At 38.2% G+C, this 22,004-nt stretch overlaps 1 long non-coding RNA gene across 1 annotated transcript in view; it reads right to left on the bottom strand.

The window, feature by feature from the left end:
* Window positions 1–21,426, bottom strand: part of LOC135321746 (uncharacterized) — a 98,520-nt gene extending 77,094 nt beyond the window's left edge. Inside the window, exons 1-2 of the long non-coding RNA XR_010381783.1 lie at window positions 21,198–21,426; window positions 19,304–19,345 (exon numbers count right to left, since the gene is read on the bottom strand). This is a non-coding gene — a long non-coding RNA (uncharacterized LOC135321746). The remainder of the gene's footprint in view (window positions 1–19,303; window positions 19,346–21,197) is intronic.
* Window positions 21,427–22,004: the final 578 nt, after the last annotated feature.

The following is a 22,004-nucleotide window of genomic DNA, read 5'->3' as shown; positions in this document are numbered from 1 at the left end:
CATATATAGAATAGATAAACAAGATTAAACTGTATAGCACAGGGAAATATACACAAGATCTTGTGGTAGCTCACAGTGAAAAAAATATGTGACAATGAATATATGTATGTTCATGCACAACTGAAAAATTGTGCTCTACACTGGAATGTGACACAACATTGTAAAATGACTATAACTCAATAAAAATTAAAAAAAAGAAATAAAATGAAAACCACATGCCATCTTGCTGTAGATTATCGAGATTTAGAGGTTGATTAATTATGAAGATTATTCATTATGCTGTATTATATGCAATCAAGTCATTGGCATCTTTCTAGAATGACCTTTATTTCATTGTCTTAAAAATAGAAATAATCCTAACTTATTTAAATTTATATATTAAGTATACACAAATTTATATGTTAAAACTTGAATTATTTCTTTTCACTATGTAGTGTTTAAAAGTTAAAATTTTTTAATCTTAAAGTCAACAGTCCTTACACAAGGATCAGTTTCTAATTCTATAGTGAGCTCTAGTATAGAAAGGACTTAAAATAGCTCATGTAAGAATAGGATAAGAAAAATATTGAACAAAATATAGTCATAGTAAATGCATTATCATGTGATATCTATTACTGTTTAATACCCTGTAACATAATATTTAACTATTTTTTTCAGTTGCTTGTATTATATTTAGATATTCTTTGATCACATCAACCCTGGTCAAATGATCATGGAGGGCCTTGCAAATCATGTAATGAAATTCAGATTTTTATCTTGAGAGCAATGCAGTGCCATTCAAGAGCTATTTCCTAAGCAAGGGGAATACTATTGGTGTTTTAGAAATTTCCCTTTGCCAGATGGTAGATGGAATGGAAGAGAACAGAGCAAAAGGCAAGGAATTCTAGATGAGAACCATTGACCTGGAATTGGATAGTGACAGTGAACATGAGGAGAAACAAAGAGATTCAAGGAAGATTTAAGGAGATAAAATAGACAGAACTAATCACTGCTGTTTATATTATATCTTATCCCCTTTTATTTATACTTTTTGCACATTTTAGTTATGGGGAGGGTGTTAAAAGTTTATGAACTAAAGTTATTTCACATTAAATACTGATGGAAGCAATAGCTCGCACCCTATTCATCCCAAAATCTTGGAAAAGTTACAGAAGCAAAGTTACAGCAGATCCACAGAATACTGATCCGATATAGCATCAGAATATTTGATATGTAATTTCTTTTATCCCTTTTACAATGAGTATTACACAGCTTGTACGTAATATGTAAGTAACACATAAGACATACGTTGACAAACAGCAATACCGCTTGTCTGTCCGCACACCCGAAAGGCTATGGCAGCAGCCTCCCTATGGCTCTTCTGTAAAAGATACCGTGGTTTGTAATGGTCTGCAGAGCCTTTATTTTCTTTCCTGCCCATGTCTGCATGTCCAAATCCAAAATATAATCTCCAGGTCATTTCAACTGCCATCACTCTCTCATGCAACCATCTCAGTTCCCGATCTGGAAGTAACAAATCCTCCCTACACAATTCCCATGCTCCTTTTACGACACTTCATGCTCTACTTTGTGCAAAGGTCTTATCTTCCAGTAGACTATAAGCTACTTGTAACCAGGGTCCTTGTCATTTCCTCTTTAATTTACCCACAGTACTTAGCACAGTGCCTGGCAAGTTACAGAAACTCCATAAATATTTGTCAAATGAATGAATCAATAGCCATTTCCAGCTGCTTTTTCCACCACTGCCTTGTTTCACTTAGATCAATAACAATGGAAATGCTGCCAGAGATCAAAGCCACATGGGACCTCCTGAATTATAGGTTCCAGGAACAAGGTTCACTGGCAACTTTGTAGAAACTATACTGATATTTTACTTAAAGAGATACTGCCAAACTACACGTCTAAACTTTGATTTATAATCTCCCTGACAACAATCCCAACTGAATATTTTAGCATAAAAATTCTAACCACAAGTTTCTTTTGAAACTTGGTTATCCCCATGTATCAAACTATACATAAGAAAATGGCTCAAGGTAGCCAGATTGGGGTAACTGTATTGAAACCCAAGATCATATTAATAACACTAAAACAAACTTTGAGATTCATCCTCATTTTTTAACTAGTCTTCTAAGAAAATCAATGTCTAGAAAAGAAAACAATCATGTTGAAATTTCAAAACAGAACTTTAATTTCCTAATAAAAAGACAACTGTTAAAGATGAAGAGATCCACAAACCTGGCAGCTGAGGTATCTCTCAAATGTCTAAACTGCTTCAACACAAAGTTAGCCAAAGTCATGTCCATGTAGACCTAGAACACACCTATTTTAAAAATTCCTTTCTTATCGTTTGGAAACACTACAGTCTTTCAGTATTGTGAATATTCTGTAGGCCTGGTACTGGGTCCAAGGTATATTTGGCTTCTGTGGTTTTAGGAGAAAGGAGCTTAAGCTCCTATGCCTCATTATATTTGGATTTACAATGGAATCATTTGTATTTGTATTAAATAACAATAACAAAACAAGGTGATTAAAAAGGACATTTGATACCAAGGTATGTAGGGATAAAATGGCATGGTATCTGGGATTTGCTTTAAAATATTTCAGCAAAGGGGGAAAAGGAGATGACAGACGAAGAAAATGACAAAATCTAGACAGTGATTTAATTGGGTAGTGAGTACATGAGGGTTCACTGTACCATCTCTCTACATATGTGTATATTTAATTTTTTTCTTTTTAAGTGTTACATTACTGCAAAAGCAATTTTAAATTAAAAACAGAAATCCATACAAATGGTGTCCAGAGTCCTGAATCATTCTTGACAACTACAGGGTGTATTCCATCATGGGCCATCTCAACTTGACTCTAGACTTGTTCTTAAAGCTGACTCTCAGCTTTGATTTCATTTGTTTCATGGGAAAACAAAAAGTGCTTTCAGAAGGTCAATTGGACCTATGGCCCAGAACACTGATACACAGCCAGAAGGTTTAGGACGGTTCTTGACTTCATGTGTCCTCTTTGGGGAGTTTCTGGGACACAGTTCTTGGTAGAGGTAGCTTGCTTTCTGCCTATGGTGGATATGTGTTGTTTTTGCTGCCTGTATCTACTCTGCTTCCTATCATAACAATTCCTAAATTTCCATGTAGGGACCCAGTCCAGCCCCATTCTCAATCCATAAAGAAGCTGATTCTATCTCTGGATTTGAGGGTGGAGTCTAATCAGGGTTGAGGAAGTTCAGGTCTTAGACTACTGTTTGGCCATGAGGAAAGTGAACTCTTTCCTACTGGATTTGATATTGGGTTAATGTGTTCTTGTTGCTGCTTGAAGGCATCATGCATGACCTGACAAAGAACCGAATATAGCAGAAGGCAGCCATATAACCACTGGAACTGAAAGGAAGACAGGTTCTAACGATATTACATGAGCCCCAACCAGCTGCCTTTGAAGACTGTCCCTGGCCTTTCAGCTGTGTGAGTCAATAAATTACATGAAGAGCTCTCACGGATATGTAGCTTAATTGCTCCCTTTGGTAATTAAGCCACACTGTATAGTCAGATGGCTTGACAGCATAGCACTTATAAGGTTTGTGCTCCAAAGGAAGATGCATACATGTGTGTGTATGTATATGTATATACACACATCAATATGGGGGTTTTTGTGTGTATACATACATGCATACATACACACATGATCCAGTTTTTCATTTTAACATTTTTTTAGGCTTAACATTTATTAGGAAAATCTAGAATCTTTTACTCTCAAAGCCATGTAAAACTAGACATAAATGTTGTAAAAAGCAGAACTTTTGTCCTTATTCAATCATATTCACAGTGGTAGCATAAAACGGGGCAAGAAGATAGAAAATGAGTATACCTGGAGGCATCCTTAGTTCAAGAGAAAGGATGTATCATCCCCAAAGGAAGATGCATAAACTTAAAGCATAATCTTGCTTATCACAATACATGATTTCTGAAAATTGGATTCATCACCATTAAATTCTGTGATTAATTCAACGTATATTGCATGCCTATTCTGTGACTGTGCTAGGTGTCAGTTCTAGTAAGGTCAGGGCAGTTCAGCAATGGGAAATAAATGCAGTCTCTAAATGCTTCCATTTGTTCAAATGACATACCTAGCTTTGTTTGAGATTTTTATAACAGTAAATTTTAAGAGCATTTCAGTAACATAATTGTTACTGGCTCAACTACCTCCCGGATAACTGGGGGTCCAAGTGACATCCAGGCTGGGGCTAAAAGAACAGGAGTGGGCATTTGCTCATGGCTTCCTCTGGCTTCTGAGCTTAGAACAAGGAAGAGCCCAAAGATAGTTTCCAGAAAGAAAGCTAAAGTCAAGCAGCACAATTTTCCACCAAAGCAAAAAGCTGAGGGAAATAGGCACACAATGAGACAAAAACAAGTGGGAGCCAAGGGAGAGATCAGGAGCAACTGGCTGGAACAGAAGATGGAAGATGAAGAATCTCGGAGACCCAGGTTATCATATCTGGGAAATGGCTGTCAAGGTGTCAAACTGTTTCAGACAAACAGTAGAAAAATATTGTAGAATCATCATATTTTTTACTACTTTAGTTAAAAAAAAAAATCACTTGCCTAAATGAAAACCAAAGAGCATTAGGAAGAGAAAGAGACCCAATGGATTTCTCATCCTGTTACACATTTTTGCTTCTTTAGGCTGTGAGATGAAAATGGTGAATCAGCAATCAACATACAATTCCAACTCCCCAATATTGTGCCTCCCAGTTGTGCAGAGACTAGAAAACTAAAATACGTATTTCCCTACATTCCCTTGTAGCAAGAGTTCTGGAATCAGGACCCACCAAATAGATGCAATTACATGGGATCTGGAAGATGGAAAGGAGGTGAGAGCAATCACCCTGTTCTTTTGCTTGCCGCTGGCAAGTAGAACTGAGAAGAAAAGATGCTGAGTTTTTCCACAGCACAGTCCCAGTGTCCAGTCACTAGGTTTGTGAGGCTATTGTGGTGAGCTCTTGAGATTCACAGTTCCATGGCAGCCTCCTGATTCCCCACCTTCCTGATGAAGCTGCAGCTAAAATTTCAGGTCAGTTCCACAGTTCTGGGAGTCACTCCTGCAGGCCCAGCATTTCACTCACAGCTCCAACTGTATAAGAACAAAATTCCATATACTTAAATCTCTCCTTGAAAGAGCTAAATGGTTTCTGCTTCCTGAAATTGAACCATGAAACATCCTACTTCCTAACACATTACAGATTTGTGATGATAAACAAGTCAAGCCAAAGATGCATCCCATTTACAGGGAAGGGTCATTTGAGCACAAATGATAGTGCACATAAAAGAAAAAGCACTGGGATGTAAGCAAATGAGCAAAGCAGCAGAACATAGATATCTGTGCAGCAGACAATTGTCTTACTATCCTTGTCTTCAGGTAGAAGAGTTTCCATGAGGCAAACTAACATAATGCCAAGCCATCCGTTTAGAAGTGTTAGCCAAGTTAATGAGGTCACTGGTACTCACTTGTCATTTCCCCACTGTAGGCACTTAGACCCAATGTGGAACATTAATAAATTGAATAGGTCACCAGATACAGTGGTCTTGGCAAGATGAAGCTGTTTGTAAAAGGTTATGAATCAGATTAAAATCCTCATTTGTCATAGAGCCAGGGAGGTAATAATCCTCCCTTAGCCACAGATCCCTCCACACTTTTCAGAGTATTACATAAACCCAAATTACAATGTTATTAGAAAGCATTACCAACTAGAGTATGCAGATCAGATCACTACCAGTGTCTCATTAAAAGCACAACAAGGAAAAATAACCATGAAATGCCATCCTGGGAAAAGCATAGGCTTGAAAGTAAATATGGCAGTTGAATTTGGCATCCTGTATGGCCCTGGAGGGAAGGTGATTCAGCCAAAATTTGGTATTTGTGAAGATCTGACTCAAAACTTCTACTATATTTCAACACTGTAAGCAGGAGGCAGAGGGCTTTTTCCTTTTTTTCCAGTGGTCAGGGTGGGAGCCCTAGCTCTGTGCTCAGGGTCACAGACCCCCAAAAGACCTGAAAGTCCAATTCCTAGGGTGCTGCCAGTGGAAATTCCAAAGTGACTCTGGCAAATTCCAAATGCAGAATCTACTTGTGAGATGCTGTGGTCTTTGAAAAACTGAAGAGGGAGACTTCAGAGAAATAGAGGATTTTTATGATTATTTATTGTTTGTGAATAATTTTTTAAATGCAATTCTACACTTGAAGGAGATTGTACGGATATCATCTGATTTGCATTTTCACTGGTTGATTATAAACATTTTAGTCATTGTGCATATGCTAATAGTACAAATAATTTATCTCTTTTTTTAAGGTGAATATATTCACTTTTCATGCATGAGAATCCTAGGAAAAGAAGTGTTACAAAAGAGAAAACAACCTAAAACTCCCCACTTTAGGCACTGAAAGCTAATGAGGTAAACTGCATTCCTATTGCTTAGCTCCTCCAAGTGTCTATTCCCTATTAACAATTCTGCTTTATTAAAATAACTATTTTACACAGCATTTCTGTAACAAGGGAGCATGACAATCAAGCCTAAATCCATATTCTGCAGCTTGGTATGTGTGCTTCCCTTAAACTATCATTATTAACCAAGTTATAAAGATTTAAGCAAGAAATTTAAAATGCAAGCAAATTTTAGGGATAAAGAGCTACCAAAAACAAAACAAAGGGTACATTTTACCATAAAATGCCGTGTGTGATTTTAAGCACTTTAGAATATATTGTTCCACTGATGTAAAATTAATTCTTGATACGTGTATTTGTAAAATGTATACTATACACACACAGTACCAGTATTTGAAGACATTGTTAAATTAGAATATTTTAAATGATATAAAAGCTTACTAATTGTTCTTCTATGATCTTAACTTTACAAAGCAGGGAGCAACTAAAGTCAACATGAAACACTCAGAATTTTATTTCAAAATATAAAATAAAAGAGCTTGGAGCTGGCATCACTATTTGTCACCTATATGTATATCAGACCTTTCAAGTGATTCTGCAGTTGCATCACAGTGGGGCCCTCCAAGTCTTTTAGATATCTGATGCCTGTGCTCTGCTACATATCTAACTCCTGCACCCAGCAGAGCCTAGGGTCATTCTTAGGTCATGGTGCTTAAAGATGGCTGTCAATTCACTGCTTGGGCTGGGTTTCAAGTCTCCTTTATCTCTGTTATATTGATGATTCCTAGTGATAGCTTAGGAACTTAACCACACCACTCATATGCATCTTAATAGTGTGTTTGCAGCACCAAAGTGACTGTACTAAAAGCTCAGCGTGCTTTATTTGAAAGAGTCTGTTACCCTTTGAAAGCTAAAAACTGGAACAAATATTCACTTTTATCTGAATAAACAGTTATGGTTCTATGCTGCCTTGCATATTTTAAAAAGTGGGGGTTATAATAAAACAAGTTGAAACTAGCTGATCCTGCCTTTCTTAGTGTAAAAGTAATTATTATTCAGTCAGAAAGTATGCAGTGAAAAAGAATAATTGCATAAGAGGACATTATAATCCAAAGAGTATCCACCTGGTGTTTTTATTTTGATGAATACCTTTTTGGATCCCTATGCCTATGCAACTTAATGGTTGCCACAATTCTCTATAGCTAAGGAGAAAGACAAGCCTTAATTGTAAAACTGCACATGCTTTATTGCCAATGCAATGGCATGAACACATTTAACACATTGTCATTCCATTTAATTACTCCAATTTTGACATGGACCTACCACAGATAAAACTAATGGCATGAGTTATGAGCACCATAAAAAAAATCGCTGCTTTCTCCTCAAGGGTCGAGTATTGAGGTGTTCTTCCATAGTCTCTACAGTTATTTGCATTATGTGAGGAAAAAATAAAGCATGGTAATAGGATACCTATATCCTCGAATTGCTTCCTTCCAATCTGAGTGATGTCTGTGACATGACAATGATGTATGGTCATTTTTTTAGCTTGCCTGGGTAAGATCTGTGACAGCGAAAGAAAAATAAATAAATAAGTAGGTGAGTGGCCAAAATGGAGAAAAGTTTTCTGCCAAATTAATCCTGTGTTTAATTTCTATCATATTTGCTATTTCTCAGCTTTTTCTCAGCAATATTTAACGGTACTCATTACTTTTTGCCTGATATAAGTGAAAAAAATCTCAGGAGCTGGACACTAAGCTGAAGATGTCTGCAGATGGACAGGAGGTATGACAGGGCTATGGCAACAGCCATGGCCAGAAATTTAAAACTGGCAGGAAGAGGAAGTCAGTAGCTCTACTCAAGTGAGAGAGTGGTGGTGTGGCGCCTAGCAGCCTGGCACGTGTAGCCAAGTGGAACGGTGCCAGATATTGGTTGGAAGAGTATAAAGTGCTGGCTTTCTCTTCCACAGTTTGAGGGAAGAGCTTTAGCAGCACATCAATGTTTTATTTGGCCACATTAAACTGTCTGCTACTTGAGTTCATTTTCCACATTCTAGTTTATGACTCACTGCAAAAAGAAGCTAGTGTCTTCTTAAAATGTCTCCATAAGCCTCCTTCCTGGACCATGGAGAAAACCCCAATTTCTAAATAAATCCAAAAATGTTTTATCTAAATACATGATGAATCAAAGCATCTCCTTTTTTGCTCTTTTAAATGTGAAACTGTCATTGAAAATAAGCTCATGTTTGTCTATTGATCAAGTAGAAATCTTCAATAAAAACATTCTGTCATGTGGTTTCATCCCAAGCTTCCTTTGTCTTTCAATTAAGAAATGGTTTTGTGCTATACTAATACAGTGAGATATTCAGAGAATTAAATCAATAGACTATAAATTATATGTAAAAGAAAACATCAGGTCATTGCCCTGACACAATAGATTTATTATTAAAGTGGGCAACTCCATGGCAATTCACTACATTAGTTTTTATAAAGTAAGAGACAGGGAGAGATCAATGATAACTTTGGCTTACTACTGCCTTTAATGGTTCATTTATAATAGCTACTTATCTCCTATTATTTTAGCTTGCTATAATAATGTCAAGCCAAGAAAAGAAAAGAAAAGATAATCACCATTATGGGAATATATATTTAATTCAAGTCTGACTGACTATTCCTTAATCTGATTCATGTATTTGTAGAGTAGCCAGAAATACTCTAAAATGCATAGTGATTCTTAGGTACACATAAAGACTTCATTATACAGTCTGCATTAGGCTTAGAGTACAAAAAAATCAGGCAGTTTGGGGTGTACTTTCATAGGCATGTTATTAGATGAACAACCACATTGCAAGGCCCACCCACAGCCCACCAGCTCAAACCTGCCTGGTGCTAGCAACATCAAGAAGAAGAGCTGAATCCTAAATGGACCCTTTAGCTTCACTATGCTTCCTGGAAACTACTGTCTTTAAAAATAGAAAGCATGTTTTTGCTCCAGACATGCATATGAACCCATACTCCATTTGTGGATTCTCTGCAGCTAGTTTTCCTTTCTTGAATAATTATTACTCTGATTTCAGTGAAGGTTTGATACAGGCTTCCAAAGGCCACCTCGAATGAAGGAGGAATAAACTCACCTATTTCTTTCGATAAGGCTGAAGGAAGGGGATCCTTACCAACCAATCTCCCAGGTATTTTCTTTCAGGGAAACTGGGATTAAATAAATATTAAAGAGGACAGGGGGTGATTGAACCAGGGAGGGAAGGCTCACCACCACCACCATTTCTTCTTAGTGATACAGCAATGATACATTAAAAAAAACCCTCGGGTCTTCTTGGCAACAAAAGGTGGCTCCACCACTGCTTGCCCTTGTTAGTTGCCTTATTACCAATCACTCCAGATTCTCCACACCTCTGAATTGCACTACTGATGTTGCACACGCAATTTCACTCTATTTAAAAATAATGGTTACTAAGATCCAGATTGTAGTGAACTCCTAAAACTCAACAACAACAACAACAACATCATCAACAACAACAAAAACTCAGTTCAAAAATGAGCAAAGGACATGACAGATACTCTTCCAAAGAAGAAATACAAATCACCAATAAGCATATGAAAACATGTTCAATACCACTAATCATCAGGGAAATACAAATCAAAACTACAATGAGATACCACCTCACACTCATTAGAATGATGATTATTTTAAAAAAGAAAACAGAAAACAATAAGTGTTGACAAGGACATGGAGAAATTAAAATCCTTGTGCACTGTTAATGGAAATGTAAAATGGTACAGCCATTGTGGGAAATAGTATGGCAGTTCCTCAAAAGAATTAAAAATAGAACTACCCTATTATCCAGTATTTCCACTTCTGAGTATATACCCAAAAGAAGTGAAAGCAGGGTCTCAAAGAGATATTTGTACACTCCATGTTTATAATGGAATTATTCATAATAGCTAAAATGAGGAAGCTACACAAGTGTCCACTGATGAATGAATAAATAAATGTAGCATATACATACAATGAATACTATTTAGCCTTAAAAACAAAGAAGGTAATTCTTCAATATGGTACAACATGGGTGAACCTTCAGGACATTACGTTATGTAAAATAAGCCAGTCATAGAAAGACAAGTACTGTATGATCTCACTAATGTGAGAGTAGTCAAAATCATAGAGACAGAAAGGAGAATGGTGGCTGCCAAGAGCTGAAGGGAAGAGGGCAATGGGAGTTATTGTTTAATGGGTATATAGTTTCAGGTTTACAACATAAAGCATTCTAAAGATAGATGGTGGTGATTGTAGCACAACATTATGAATATAATTAATACCACTGAACTATATACTTAAAAATAGTTAAGATACTAAATTTTATGTTATGTCTATTTTACCACAATAAAAAAAAAGGGAAGAAAAAGTAGCAGTAACTCTACAACTCTCCATAAAGGCTAAAATATAAATGGCAATACCAAGTGTTGAAAAGGAAGTGGAGTAACTGGAACTCTCATACACTGATGGTGAGAGTACAAATTGGTACAACCACTTTAGAAAACTGCTTGGTAGCACCTATTAAAACTAAATGTATGACTGGCTTATGATCCAGAAATTCTACTCTTAAGAATACATCCAAGAGATGTGAGTGCATGTTCTCACCAAAAGACATCAGTAAAAATGTTCACAACTACTTTACTCAAAATAGCCAACTGTTAGAAACAACCAAAATGCCATCACAGTATGATGGATAAATGAAATGTGGTATATTCATACAATGGAATACTACACAGTGATTTTTTTAAAATAAAAAACTATTATTACTAGTTACAACATGAATGAATCCTACAGGTTAAGCAAAAAAGCCATTACAGTACCTGCTGTATAATTCCATTTATATTTATATGAAGTAAAAAACAGATAAGACTAATACATTGGTAGAAGTCAGCATAGTGTGAAGAGGGTATTGACTGGAAAAGGACATGAGAGAAACTTTTGGGGGTGCTGGAAAAGGACTATATCTTGATCTAGGTGGCAATTATACAGGTATGTGATAAATCTTAAAAGAACTACAGAAAAAAGCCAGGCAGAAAAGTCTACATATGGTAGATTTTACTTATATGACATTTTGGGAAAAGGCAAAGCTATAGGGGTTGAAAACAGATCAGTAGTTTCCAGGAGCTTAGGGTTGGCAGAGGTGACTGACTGCAAAGGGACAGAGGGAAATTTAGGGATGATGGAAATGGCCTGTATCTGGTGCTACACAACAGAATACATGTACAAACCTCATACATTTTAAAAGGTTGAATCCACTTATAGATGTTTAGATAACTTTCTAGGCCCAAGATGGCGCTTGGGGTGCCACGTCAGCAAACCAAAACTTAGATAACTTTCATGTCCCTGGAATTGCGCCACTTGACCAGAAACTCAGTATATCCAGTCAGCCAATTCCCAGACGCCAAGCCAACTCTAGGCCTTCTCACCCCAAACAAGGTTGACTATGTGGTTCCAAACAATCAGATATTTTCTTTGCTCTTCCTTGTTCTTACTTCTTTATCCTGTAAAAGGTTCTTTGCAGTTTTCCATAAGGAGACTATTCACTCCTGGAAGTGTTAAATAAGTTTTTCGTATCATCTAAATTGTCTTCTTTAATTATTTTTTAACATAACTAATTATAATTCAATACCTACTTTAAAAATATTCAACAATCTATACATTTAAGATTAGTGCACTTTATATGTTAACTATACTAAGTGTATTTTATACTTCCATGAAAAAGTTTAAAATTAATTTTTTTAAAAGTAAAGGTTAAATGGGTTATAAAACATATGTTTCAGTCCAAACTCTGCCACTGTTTTGCTATGTCAAATACTCTAGTTGCAACTGAGTGGAAACAAAAAGTATTATGTCTGGAGTGAGCCCTGAGTTCATACAGTCTCACTTCACCCTACAGTGGAGGAGTGATTTGTGATATGCTGCACAGCTACTCAGTGTGAAGATGGAAACTAAAACCTAGGACATTTCACTCTCAAACCAACATTCCAGTTTCAATTCCAGTTCAATTCCAGTTCAAGGGAGATTTTTTAGAAAGAAAAGAAAAGTCAAACCGATCATTTGGCACTACATAAGCTGCAAATGTTCAATCAATTGTGTAGCATTGGGCCTCTGTTGACACATATTTGCTCTCCACTTCCAAAGGTACTGAGAGAACTAACCAGAAGTTTGCAAAGTGCCTTGAGCTATTTAAGCAGTAATACCTGAATAATCTGAGGTATCAGAGATCCTTTGCTAACAGCAATTTACCATTAGATGTAGATTCCGGCAGTCCCCATTTAGGGAGCTCCAACTCAAAATCCAATCTTGGCATATCATCCACCTGTCCAAGGCTATCTCCAACATAACTTAGTCATGCAAAGTACACAAACTGTTCTACTGCTGGTAGAGTTATTTAGGGTATAATCTAGGTTATATGACTCAATTAATTCCTCTGAAAATGTAATTCCTCTGCAACAAAGTCAACTCTTTAAAGAGCACACATGCACAAAAACTCAGATCTTAACAAATCCTGTAAAGCAGTGTTCATGGGCCACATAGTTGCCAACATTGTTCTGACAAAACGCGAACATGAGCAGTCGTGCCATACTTCTCTCTATCACTGAGACATTAAGGAAGTGCTAAATCAGTGGCCCCTAGTTCCCCTTTCTATGCTCTGTTTCTACCTAGATGACTCTTTGACCTCCCATTCTCTCCTGCCCCCACTAAGGCCCAAGCACCAACTTCTCTTTGACCTCCACCCCCCTGTCAAAACAGAAAAGGCTCTAGTATCAGTTATTTACCCTTTTTGACTGACTAATTGATTACACTTTAGTTTCAATAAGCTTTAGTCAGTATGTTAATTCAAGCAACATTTACATTTAAACCATTTTACACCTCATTGTATACTGGAGAATGTACAATTCTCCATTAAAGAATTCTGAACTTCAATTTCACTTTAGTAAGAAAGTAAGAAAACCTTCTGGAAACAAGGAAGAACTTGAGATCACACTATGCATTCCTAGACTTGAGGAGCCATGAACCACATTAGAATAACTGAGAGGCTATAGAAAGTACCCAAAGAATTGTTCCCTCATCCACTCACCCATTCATGCATTCAGCAAACATTTATCAAGTGCCTACCATGTGCCTGGGATTGTACAAGGCAGAGAGAATGATTAATAAGGTGTGGTCTCTATCTTGGAGTAATTTACAAAGAAGAATAACATACACGTTAAAAGAATTTAAAGTCCAAATGTGAGGAGTGCTCTCTCTAACAAATAAAATGCAAGAGAGGACAGGGATTCACTCTCCCTGGGGCAGGTTTCACAGCAGACAGACCTGTGAGCTCAGCTGGAAGAAGTCTGTTAGGCTGAGAAAGGCAGAGAAAGGGGCAAAATGGGTTCTCTAAATCTTTTGGCCAAGTATATGGTGAGATGGGAGCGGGGAATGGTTACCTTTTTTGTGCAAAGAAAATTTAAGGCAGGAGGGGCTAACACCAAGCCCAGTGTCTCCTGCAGCCACAAACAAAGACAACTTGGGCTGTGTCAGCAGCTGGGGCCCTTCCTTTCATCTGTAGTCATCTGATGAGGCCAGTTGATGATAAGCCAAGATGTCGTAAGCCACTCAAAGGGAAGGACAGGTGCAAGCATTGTCATATAAGTCCATACTCAAGCCACACTTGTTAAAATGTGATTTCTCTATCAGGACACATCACTGGAACATAAATTTGATCCATATTCTTTAAAATAGTTACTATTTGGTTTTTTTCTGTTTTGGGCCTTGTAATTTCAAAGCCTTTGTTAGTGTCAAATTTAGGTTAATCAAGGTAAAAGGCTGATAATCAAGTAATGCCCTTGCCTCACAATAGCTCCCTTCCGGCCAGGGAAGGATTCGAGGGAGGTCTTACCCAACTGTAGCAGCTAATAGCTTACTTCTGGGAGCCTGCAGAAGGCAGAGAATTTATCCCCCAATTCTAACAAAACCAGGTATGTACTCACAATAGCCAGAGCCACCCACACCCCCTTTGCTCAATTCCTGGGCCTAAGAAGCTTTCTTAGACCTTTAACTCCCTTTGCCCCAAAATTTGCAGGGGAATATGTTGTGTCATAAAACATACTGGATGTTACTTCAGTCAGTATTTAATATTTTGTATCACAAATATTTTTCTGGAGTTCTAAAACACAGACCTCAAACCGTTGTAGTATTCTGACCTCTGAAAATGTAAGACTGAATATCTATTCTTTCAACAAATATTTATCCAACAATGAGGCAAATGGTTAGTTATCTGCCAAATACCTATCCTCTCTTTTTTCCATTTTAGTTGTGCCCACCCACTTGGAGACAGCATTTCCTAGTATCCTTTGCAGCTATGTGTGGCCCTGGGACTAAGTTCATCACACTAAAATGTGCATAAAAACTATGTGTGCCGCTCACAAGTTACTTACTTTGTAGGAAATTGCTTGCCTTCCACTTTCCCTCTACCCCTCTTCCTAAACACTGCAATGGGAATGTGGAGGTGACACAGCTTCGATCATGCAGACAAGACCTAAGGAATACTGAAACAGCACAATGGAAGAAACCCAACTGTGAATGACCTCATGGAGCTAAGGCACTCACCAGTCCAGGCTCTTACATTTTTCTGAAATTTTACATGCAAGAGAATTAAGTTCAGCTATATTTAAGCCACTGAGTTTTTAGATTTCTTTGTTACAGCGGCTTAGCTGGACCCTAGTTAATGTCAACATCCATTCAGTGTCCCTTGAGATTTTACCACGTGATGAGAACTGTATGCTGAGGAAACATATGGTAGCAAATGGACAGAGACATCCTCTGGGCATAGGTTGTTATGGTCTAGAAGAAGAGATTATATATATCTACATGTGCAAACTGTGATCGTGTATAAAGAAAACAAAGAGGGTGCTCAGGTAAGGCCTCTCTGAAGCACATCATTGACTGAAGGTCTCAAAATCTTAGGAAAAAATGGGGAGAGGGGTTCCAGGCTGCAAAGCCCCTGAGACAAGAAAGAGCTTGGCTCTTTGGACAGAACTCAGGAAGGCAGGTGAACAATGTGAGCAGTATTGCAATAGGAGGAAAGGCTCTTCCTAAAGAGACATACATACACATATATGTATAATTGCATAGACAAATTATCTTCCTTTTAGAGTTGTTCCTAACTCTACTTTCTTTTTTTAAACCAGAAGTTTTTCTTTTTTTAAACTTCTTCTAGGCACTCACATATTCCAGCACTGGATCATCTTGAAACCACAAGGACTCTGACTTGGTACCAACCCTAGATTCCATATACAGAATTTTCCCAAAATTAGATCCCCTTTTCCCTAAGTACACAATTTCCCCAGGTTCATTTCTGTCTATCTCATCCTCTCTGTACATCCGTTCTGACTCATAAACACTTGAAAAGCCCCAATTCTGACTGTCTTCTTTTACCATTCCCTTGGCTTTCACAGTCAAACAGGGGGCATGAAGTTTATATTAACATTTCCCTAACGTCTTTTCCTCCATGGCAAAAGTAATCCTAAAACCTTAGCATTTGACCCAAATCACATGCTGGTCACAGCCACAATCAGAATCAAAGGCTTACTCTCAAGTTACCCATTTTGGGGAGAAAGGAATGTCACCTATAATTACTCTATAAGACTATTATAATAAAATCCTAAGAGTTTAAATGTCTAACTAAATTTTAATAAAAATACTAATAAAAGTGTAATATAACATAAATTAGGTAATAGGTTATACACTTCATTATGATTTGTAAACTCCTTGGAAAAGAATGGTATCTTCTCTCTGTAAAATTTTGCATTATCTCCAAATAAATGTTTTAATTAATGAAGGAGCAAAGTCATGAGACAGGATTTAAATAGAAGGCAGCAGGAAAGAAACCAGATGACAAGACAGCAGAAGTTCCAAGTGAGGGCAGAGAGGGAGTTAGTGGAGGTCAGGAAGAGGTGAAGCCAGAAGGAATTCCTAGAGCCAGGAGAGCAAAACTAGAGGTTCTTCTCAAGGGCACTCACAGCCGACAGGTATTGAACCACTCACCTTAAACAACTATAGGTGTTCAATTAGGGACTAACGAGATGCTTTTGTGTCATTCTCAAATAAGAAAGGAAAAATTAGAGAGAGAGAACATGAGAAAGAGGAAAAGTAAGAAAATGAAAAATTGGATCAGTCAAGCGAGTTAGGGAAGAGAGTATATACAATGTGATTGAGAATGAGTGCTCAGGAGCCAGACTAAGTTTAAAAGTGAGTGTTGCCATTTTCTAGCTGGGTGACCTCACCCCTCAGTTTCCTCTTCTTTAAAATAGGGATTTTAATAGTACCTGCATCTCACAGTGTTGAGGAAAGGATTTTAGTGAATCCATGTAAAGTGCTTAGCACAGTGCTCAGTGCAGTATAAGCTATCAATGTGTCAGTTGCTCTTGTACATATTGGCTCAGCCTCAGAAGAATAACTACTCAAGATGATAGGATAGGAATGCTTTAAGTAAAATAGGAAATAAGTTCTGTTCTACAACCAACTAGATAAATTTATGTTTTCTTGGTGTATAAAAAAGGACCATCTTTGGCTCTTTTAACGTACTTGTTTAGGTGAAAGTGAACAGGTGAAAAGGGTGTGCATTAAAAGAGCCCAAAGCTGGGGAAGGAGACAAAATGGAAGGTGAAGAAACTTCCATCTGGTCCATCTTACATAGACACTTTGTAAACCATACAATCTAACTTCCTCCCACAATTCCAGGCCATAGCCCACAAGACCTAAAAAATTTCAAAGCACTATTATGTGGTTTATCACATGATATATTATTAGGATTCTTAGCTGTAAGCAATAGAAACTGACTATTGGTGACTTAATTGGAAAAGGAACACATGGATAGCTCAGATAATTGCTAGGAAGACTAGAAATCAAGCTCAAAAAATGGAAAGTTTGACAGCCAGCGTCAGAGCTAAATATCACCCCAGAGCCAGTCTGGTAAGGAGATAACCACCCTTACGCCAAACCCTGATGCTGCACCTGTACCGCCAAATCACTAGGCCTCACTGCCACTGGACGCAATCTCCAGCACCTTCACCGTGGCTGTGCTGCAAATAGATGAGGCTACCCAGAAAGCAAGGGTATGACTTCTTCTGGCTCACAGTGAGAAATTTCCTCTACATAAACATGGTTCAGATGTTGGCCAATCTCACTCAAAGAAAGGAGGGTTGGGAGAGGGAAAGAAAGAAAAGGAAAAAAAAAAATCTTATCTAATAAGTAATGGTACTTCTACTGTTTTAACTAACAATCAAATAAAAATTATACCACACAAACACAGAAAATGTTTATGATATAACATAAGTGAAAAAGAGTAGGATTCAAAATTGTGGCACAATAATTACCTTTAAGTACAACTATGCATAGGGCCAAAGACTGGACTATAGAAAAAAAGCTATATTTGGAAGACTGCAACTAGGTTTTTTCCTATTAATAATTTTATCTGTATGACATTATAGAACCACACTCCTTCTTTATTAGACTATGAGTATTGCAAGCAAGTCATTGTTACTCTGAGAGCTTCAATTGTGTCAGCAATAAAACCCCAAATAGAAGAATTAACCTTTTTCTATGCATGTGCATAATTATATATTTTTAATATTTTTTACAGAACTAAGATCTCTTATAGCTTACATATAGGTTCATAACAACCTAACATTAGGTTTCTAAAACATAAACATTTTAAATCTGAAATTAAATTTAAGGTTAGTCCTAATAACATTATTACAGTCACATCCTTAAGATATCAGGTCTCCACATGTGAGAATTAAATGCGTGGGCTGTGAATTCCAACTTTACTAATCATTTATCGTGTAATGGTGAGAAACTTACAGAACTTACAGAACCAAGCTTCAGTTTCTCCATTTGTAAATGGGGATAATAAAAGCCACATCATAAGATGTCTATGAAGAATAACTAAGATAATGCATACAAAACTGAGGTAAGGCGTATAGAACTCTTATTCAAGAATGTCTTAAATAAATGTTAACATAAAAAAATAAGTTGTCATAACTTGCTGAAGTTTGGGTCCCTCTCATAGAAGGAGTGTATTGTATGCAAGACAATGAATTGCAAATTAAGTCTTGTGGTCCACAGGGAATATGTCAGAGAAGCCTGAATGCTCTCAATTTCCATGGTGCCCGAATCAAGGAACAACCAAGGAGTTAACATGCATCTAAGTGGCTTGGGCAGGACAATTAAGAGGTTCAGCTTTTTTCTTTACTTTTCTTTTCTTTTCTTTTTTTTTTTTTTTTTTTTTTTTTAGCTTTTTTGAAAACTTTATTCCATTTTGGGGGGTAATCAGTTTACTTATTTATTTTTTAATGGATGTACTGGGGATTGAACTCAGGACATTGTGTATGCTAAGCACACACTCTACCATTTAGCTATATCCTCCCCCTTCAGCTTTTTTCTTGATTTTGTCTCTAGCTCATCTGTCACACTATATAAAAAATTTCTGAAGTGGAAGAAATAAAATGGATCAGCCAGTTCCTCTTTACCTGTGGGATAGGAGGGATCTGGGCAGTCACCCTTTCTGTAGGATTCATGGAGGTTAAGTAGGAAGTAGGAACCCTCTGGCTATATATCTAGTTATTCAAACCTGCTTATCCTTAATAACTTTTAGATCTTCAGTATTTAATTATTACTGTAATTAATTACTTTAATTACTACATTTAATATAGTAATTAATCATTAATGTCATTAATACATCTAGCTTGAGATTAACTTTTGCCTGCCAATTTTAATATCCACTTAAGTACTTATTAACGATATAAGTAAATATTTTTTTCTTACCACTATTGCTGCTAGCACCTTTCCGGGCCTTAGTTTCTTCACCTGTAAAATGGATAAACGAAATTAGATGATTTCTAATGTCTCTTCTTGTCTTAGATTCTGTGATTCAAAACTAAATAATATCAGTAATATTGCAATATTTGTAACTATGCCAAGTCCTTGTTCAATTATGAAAGTTAGAAAAGTAGGAGGAAGCAACAACCTGTGCTTCTACATACAATTCTTAATCTGACTCAGTGCAAACTGAGTTCTGAGAACAACTGGCTTCTAAAGACTGGCTCTCTTTAGGACTTAATACACATTCAGTCAAGTTCTTGTTGAACCTGGTTCCCCTTGTTATTCTCAGAAAGTGTTAAGTGGTAAACTATGAGGGGTAGCCTGTGTGGGTGAGGATGAATTATTCTTTTCCTTTTATCTTTAAATGTAAATTGTGACTGGATTTGCAGTATATAAAATAACTAAGCAAAAACTGAGGGGTTGGGACATCATGCATTCAAATGTTGCCAACCATATGGATGCTAGCTTCCATGGAGACCACACATCTGTATTTTATATATTTCCAATTTTGTCCACATGTTAGGCATGCCACAGACAGAATTTGTGAATATAAAGTGTATTTTCTTCTCCTTGCAAATAATTCCCTTAGGCAATTAGTGTCAGATATGAGAAAAGTCTTTTATTGTAAAGTTAATCCTCTCATTGACTTTACTGGTAAACTTGACCTCTCTCTTTAGCTTTGTTTTCATTCAAATATTTGCCATTCGCTAATTTTCCCAAGAATGTATAGCCACAGTATGCATATACATCTGATATTAAAATATCAGTTTCTCCAACTCTCTAATTATTTACCAGTAAGCAATTATCCACTATGATACCTGTATCAAACACCAACAGCCAGATAACTCTTTGTGGAGGATTTACGTGGTTGGCCCTGTGGAGGAGCACTGCAACAAAATGGGTAAGAGGTTGGGCTCTGGGGTCAGTGGACAAGATACTTAATATCTTAGCCCTCTCCATTTCCTTATCTGAAAATCAAAACAATGAAAATACTTCCTTCTTGAGGCTGATTAAATAATTTAATGTATGTAAAGTATTTGACATACGACTTGGCTCAGAGTAATCCTGAATAAATACCAGATTTTCAGGATACTGGAAAACCACATCAATTTTAGAGAATAACTTAAAAGTCAAGACGAACATTCACCTGATTTTGTAACTTAAGAATCTCCCAAGTATAGAAAAATTAAGTATCCTACCCAAGCTTATACTGTGAATGAGAAAAGACTAAACACAAGTGTCCTGAATTCCAGTCCTGAGTACATTCCAGAGGGATTGCCTCGTCATACTGGATGTCAAGAGCCATGCCCTTAAGAAGCTTAAGACCCCATAGCGGGAGCCCAGACTAACACACACGGAGAGTCGAGCTCACAACCTCCTTTAGCTGCTCTATAACAAAGCTACCAGTGCAAAAGATGGAGCTCTGAGGAGGGGATCAGCTGAAAGAGTCAGAAGTAGTACAGGAGACTTTCTAGAAAGAAGGGAGACTTGAGGCAAGGCAGGGTCTAACTCTGGAGCTGAATGAGGAGAGGACATCCGAGAAACAAGGACGTTTCCCTGAGTAGAGAAGCACTTGTCTCTCCAGGAACATTCACGGTTTAGAAAGTTCTACTCATCACACTGCAACCCTCACCTCTACCTCAAAACATGTAAGCTGAACTAGAAGGGAATGCATGCGTTACTCAATTAAATATATTTTGAAAATATCTGAGAGGAGGGCGCGGGCAGGGATTAAAGCCTCCCTCCCCTTTCAAATCTCAAAAAGGTGAACTAGGGGGCTGGTCTTCCGACCGGGTTTCCTGCCCTCAGGAGAATGTTCTAAGGCCTAGGCCCTCACCGGGAGTCAGGCGGCCGCCTGAGGCACTTGAGCTCTCCATTCCAGCTCCTACGACTCCCTCCTGGAGCACCCCCGGGCGCAGGGGTGCTGGCGGGAAAAGAAGGAGGAAGCGGGAGGCGAAGTGGTCCCCGGAGACAAGGCGGGGCTCTCGGCCGCCGCAGGGGGCGCGCCCCGACTCCCGCGGCGTTCACGGTCAAGCCCGCGGGCACTCGGCTGGCTCGGCGGCGCCCACACACTCGGAAGGCCCGGAAGCTGCTCCTTCCGCGCCGCGTGGGTCCCGCGAGGACGCGAACGGGAGCCGCGGCGTTTGCTCCGGAATTCGGAAAGAGAAGCCGGGGGAGCGAAGGGGGAAAGTGGTCGTAGCCATGCCGTCGGGGCTCCCCTCCACCCGCGCTGTCCCGCAGGGACCGGGCGGCACCCCTAACCCCATCCCCCAAGCTAGTTGCGCCAGCCGGGCCGCTGGGAGGCAGGCGTGGGTCCCCGCGAGGCTCGGGCAGCTGCCCCCTGCGCTCCCTGAAGCAGGGACCCCATTTGTTCCTTGTAATGGAAAATTCCCGTTCATACGTTCCCAGACCGCACTGGTGATATTTGGCGGGCATTGAAGGGAGGGGGTGCGCGGGGGGGGGGGGTCTCCTACCATTTAAAATCATTGCTTTCTGCCTTCTCGTTACGGGTCTGCGGCGATTTTTCTTTGAAAAGGCAGTAGGTTGTAGTTTGGGCAATGTCCAGCGTGGCTAAAAAGTCTCCCGATTTGAAGAGTCATTCAATAATTTTTCCTTTATTTTCTGTTGCAAACAGTTGGAGTTT

The sequence above is a fragment of the Camelus dromedarius genome, chromosome 7, assembly GCF_036321535.1.
Source record: "Camelus dromedarius isolate mCamDro1 chromosome 7, mCamDro1.pat, whole genome shotgun sequence".
NCBI classification, from domain to species: Eukaryota; Metazoa; Chordata; class Mammalia; order Artiodactyla; family Camelidae; genus Camelus; species Camelus dromedarius.
Note: the sequence above shows the minus strand (reverse complement) of the source record. Positions and strands in the feature narration are given on the sequence as shown.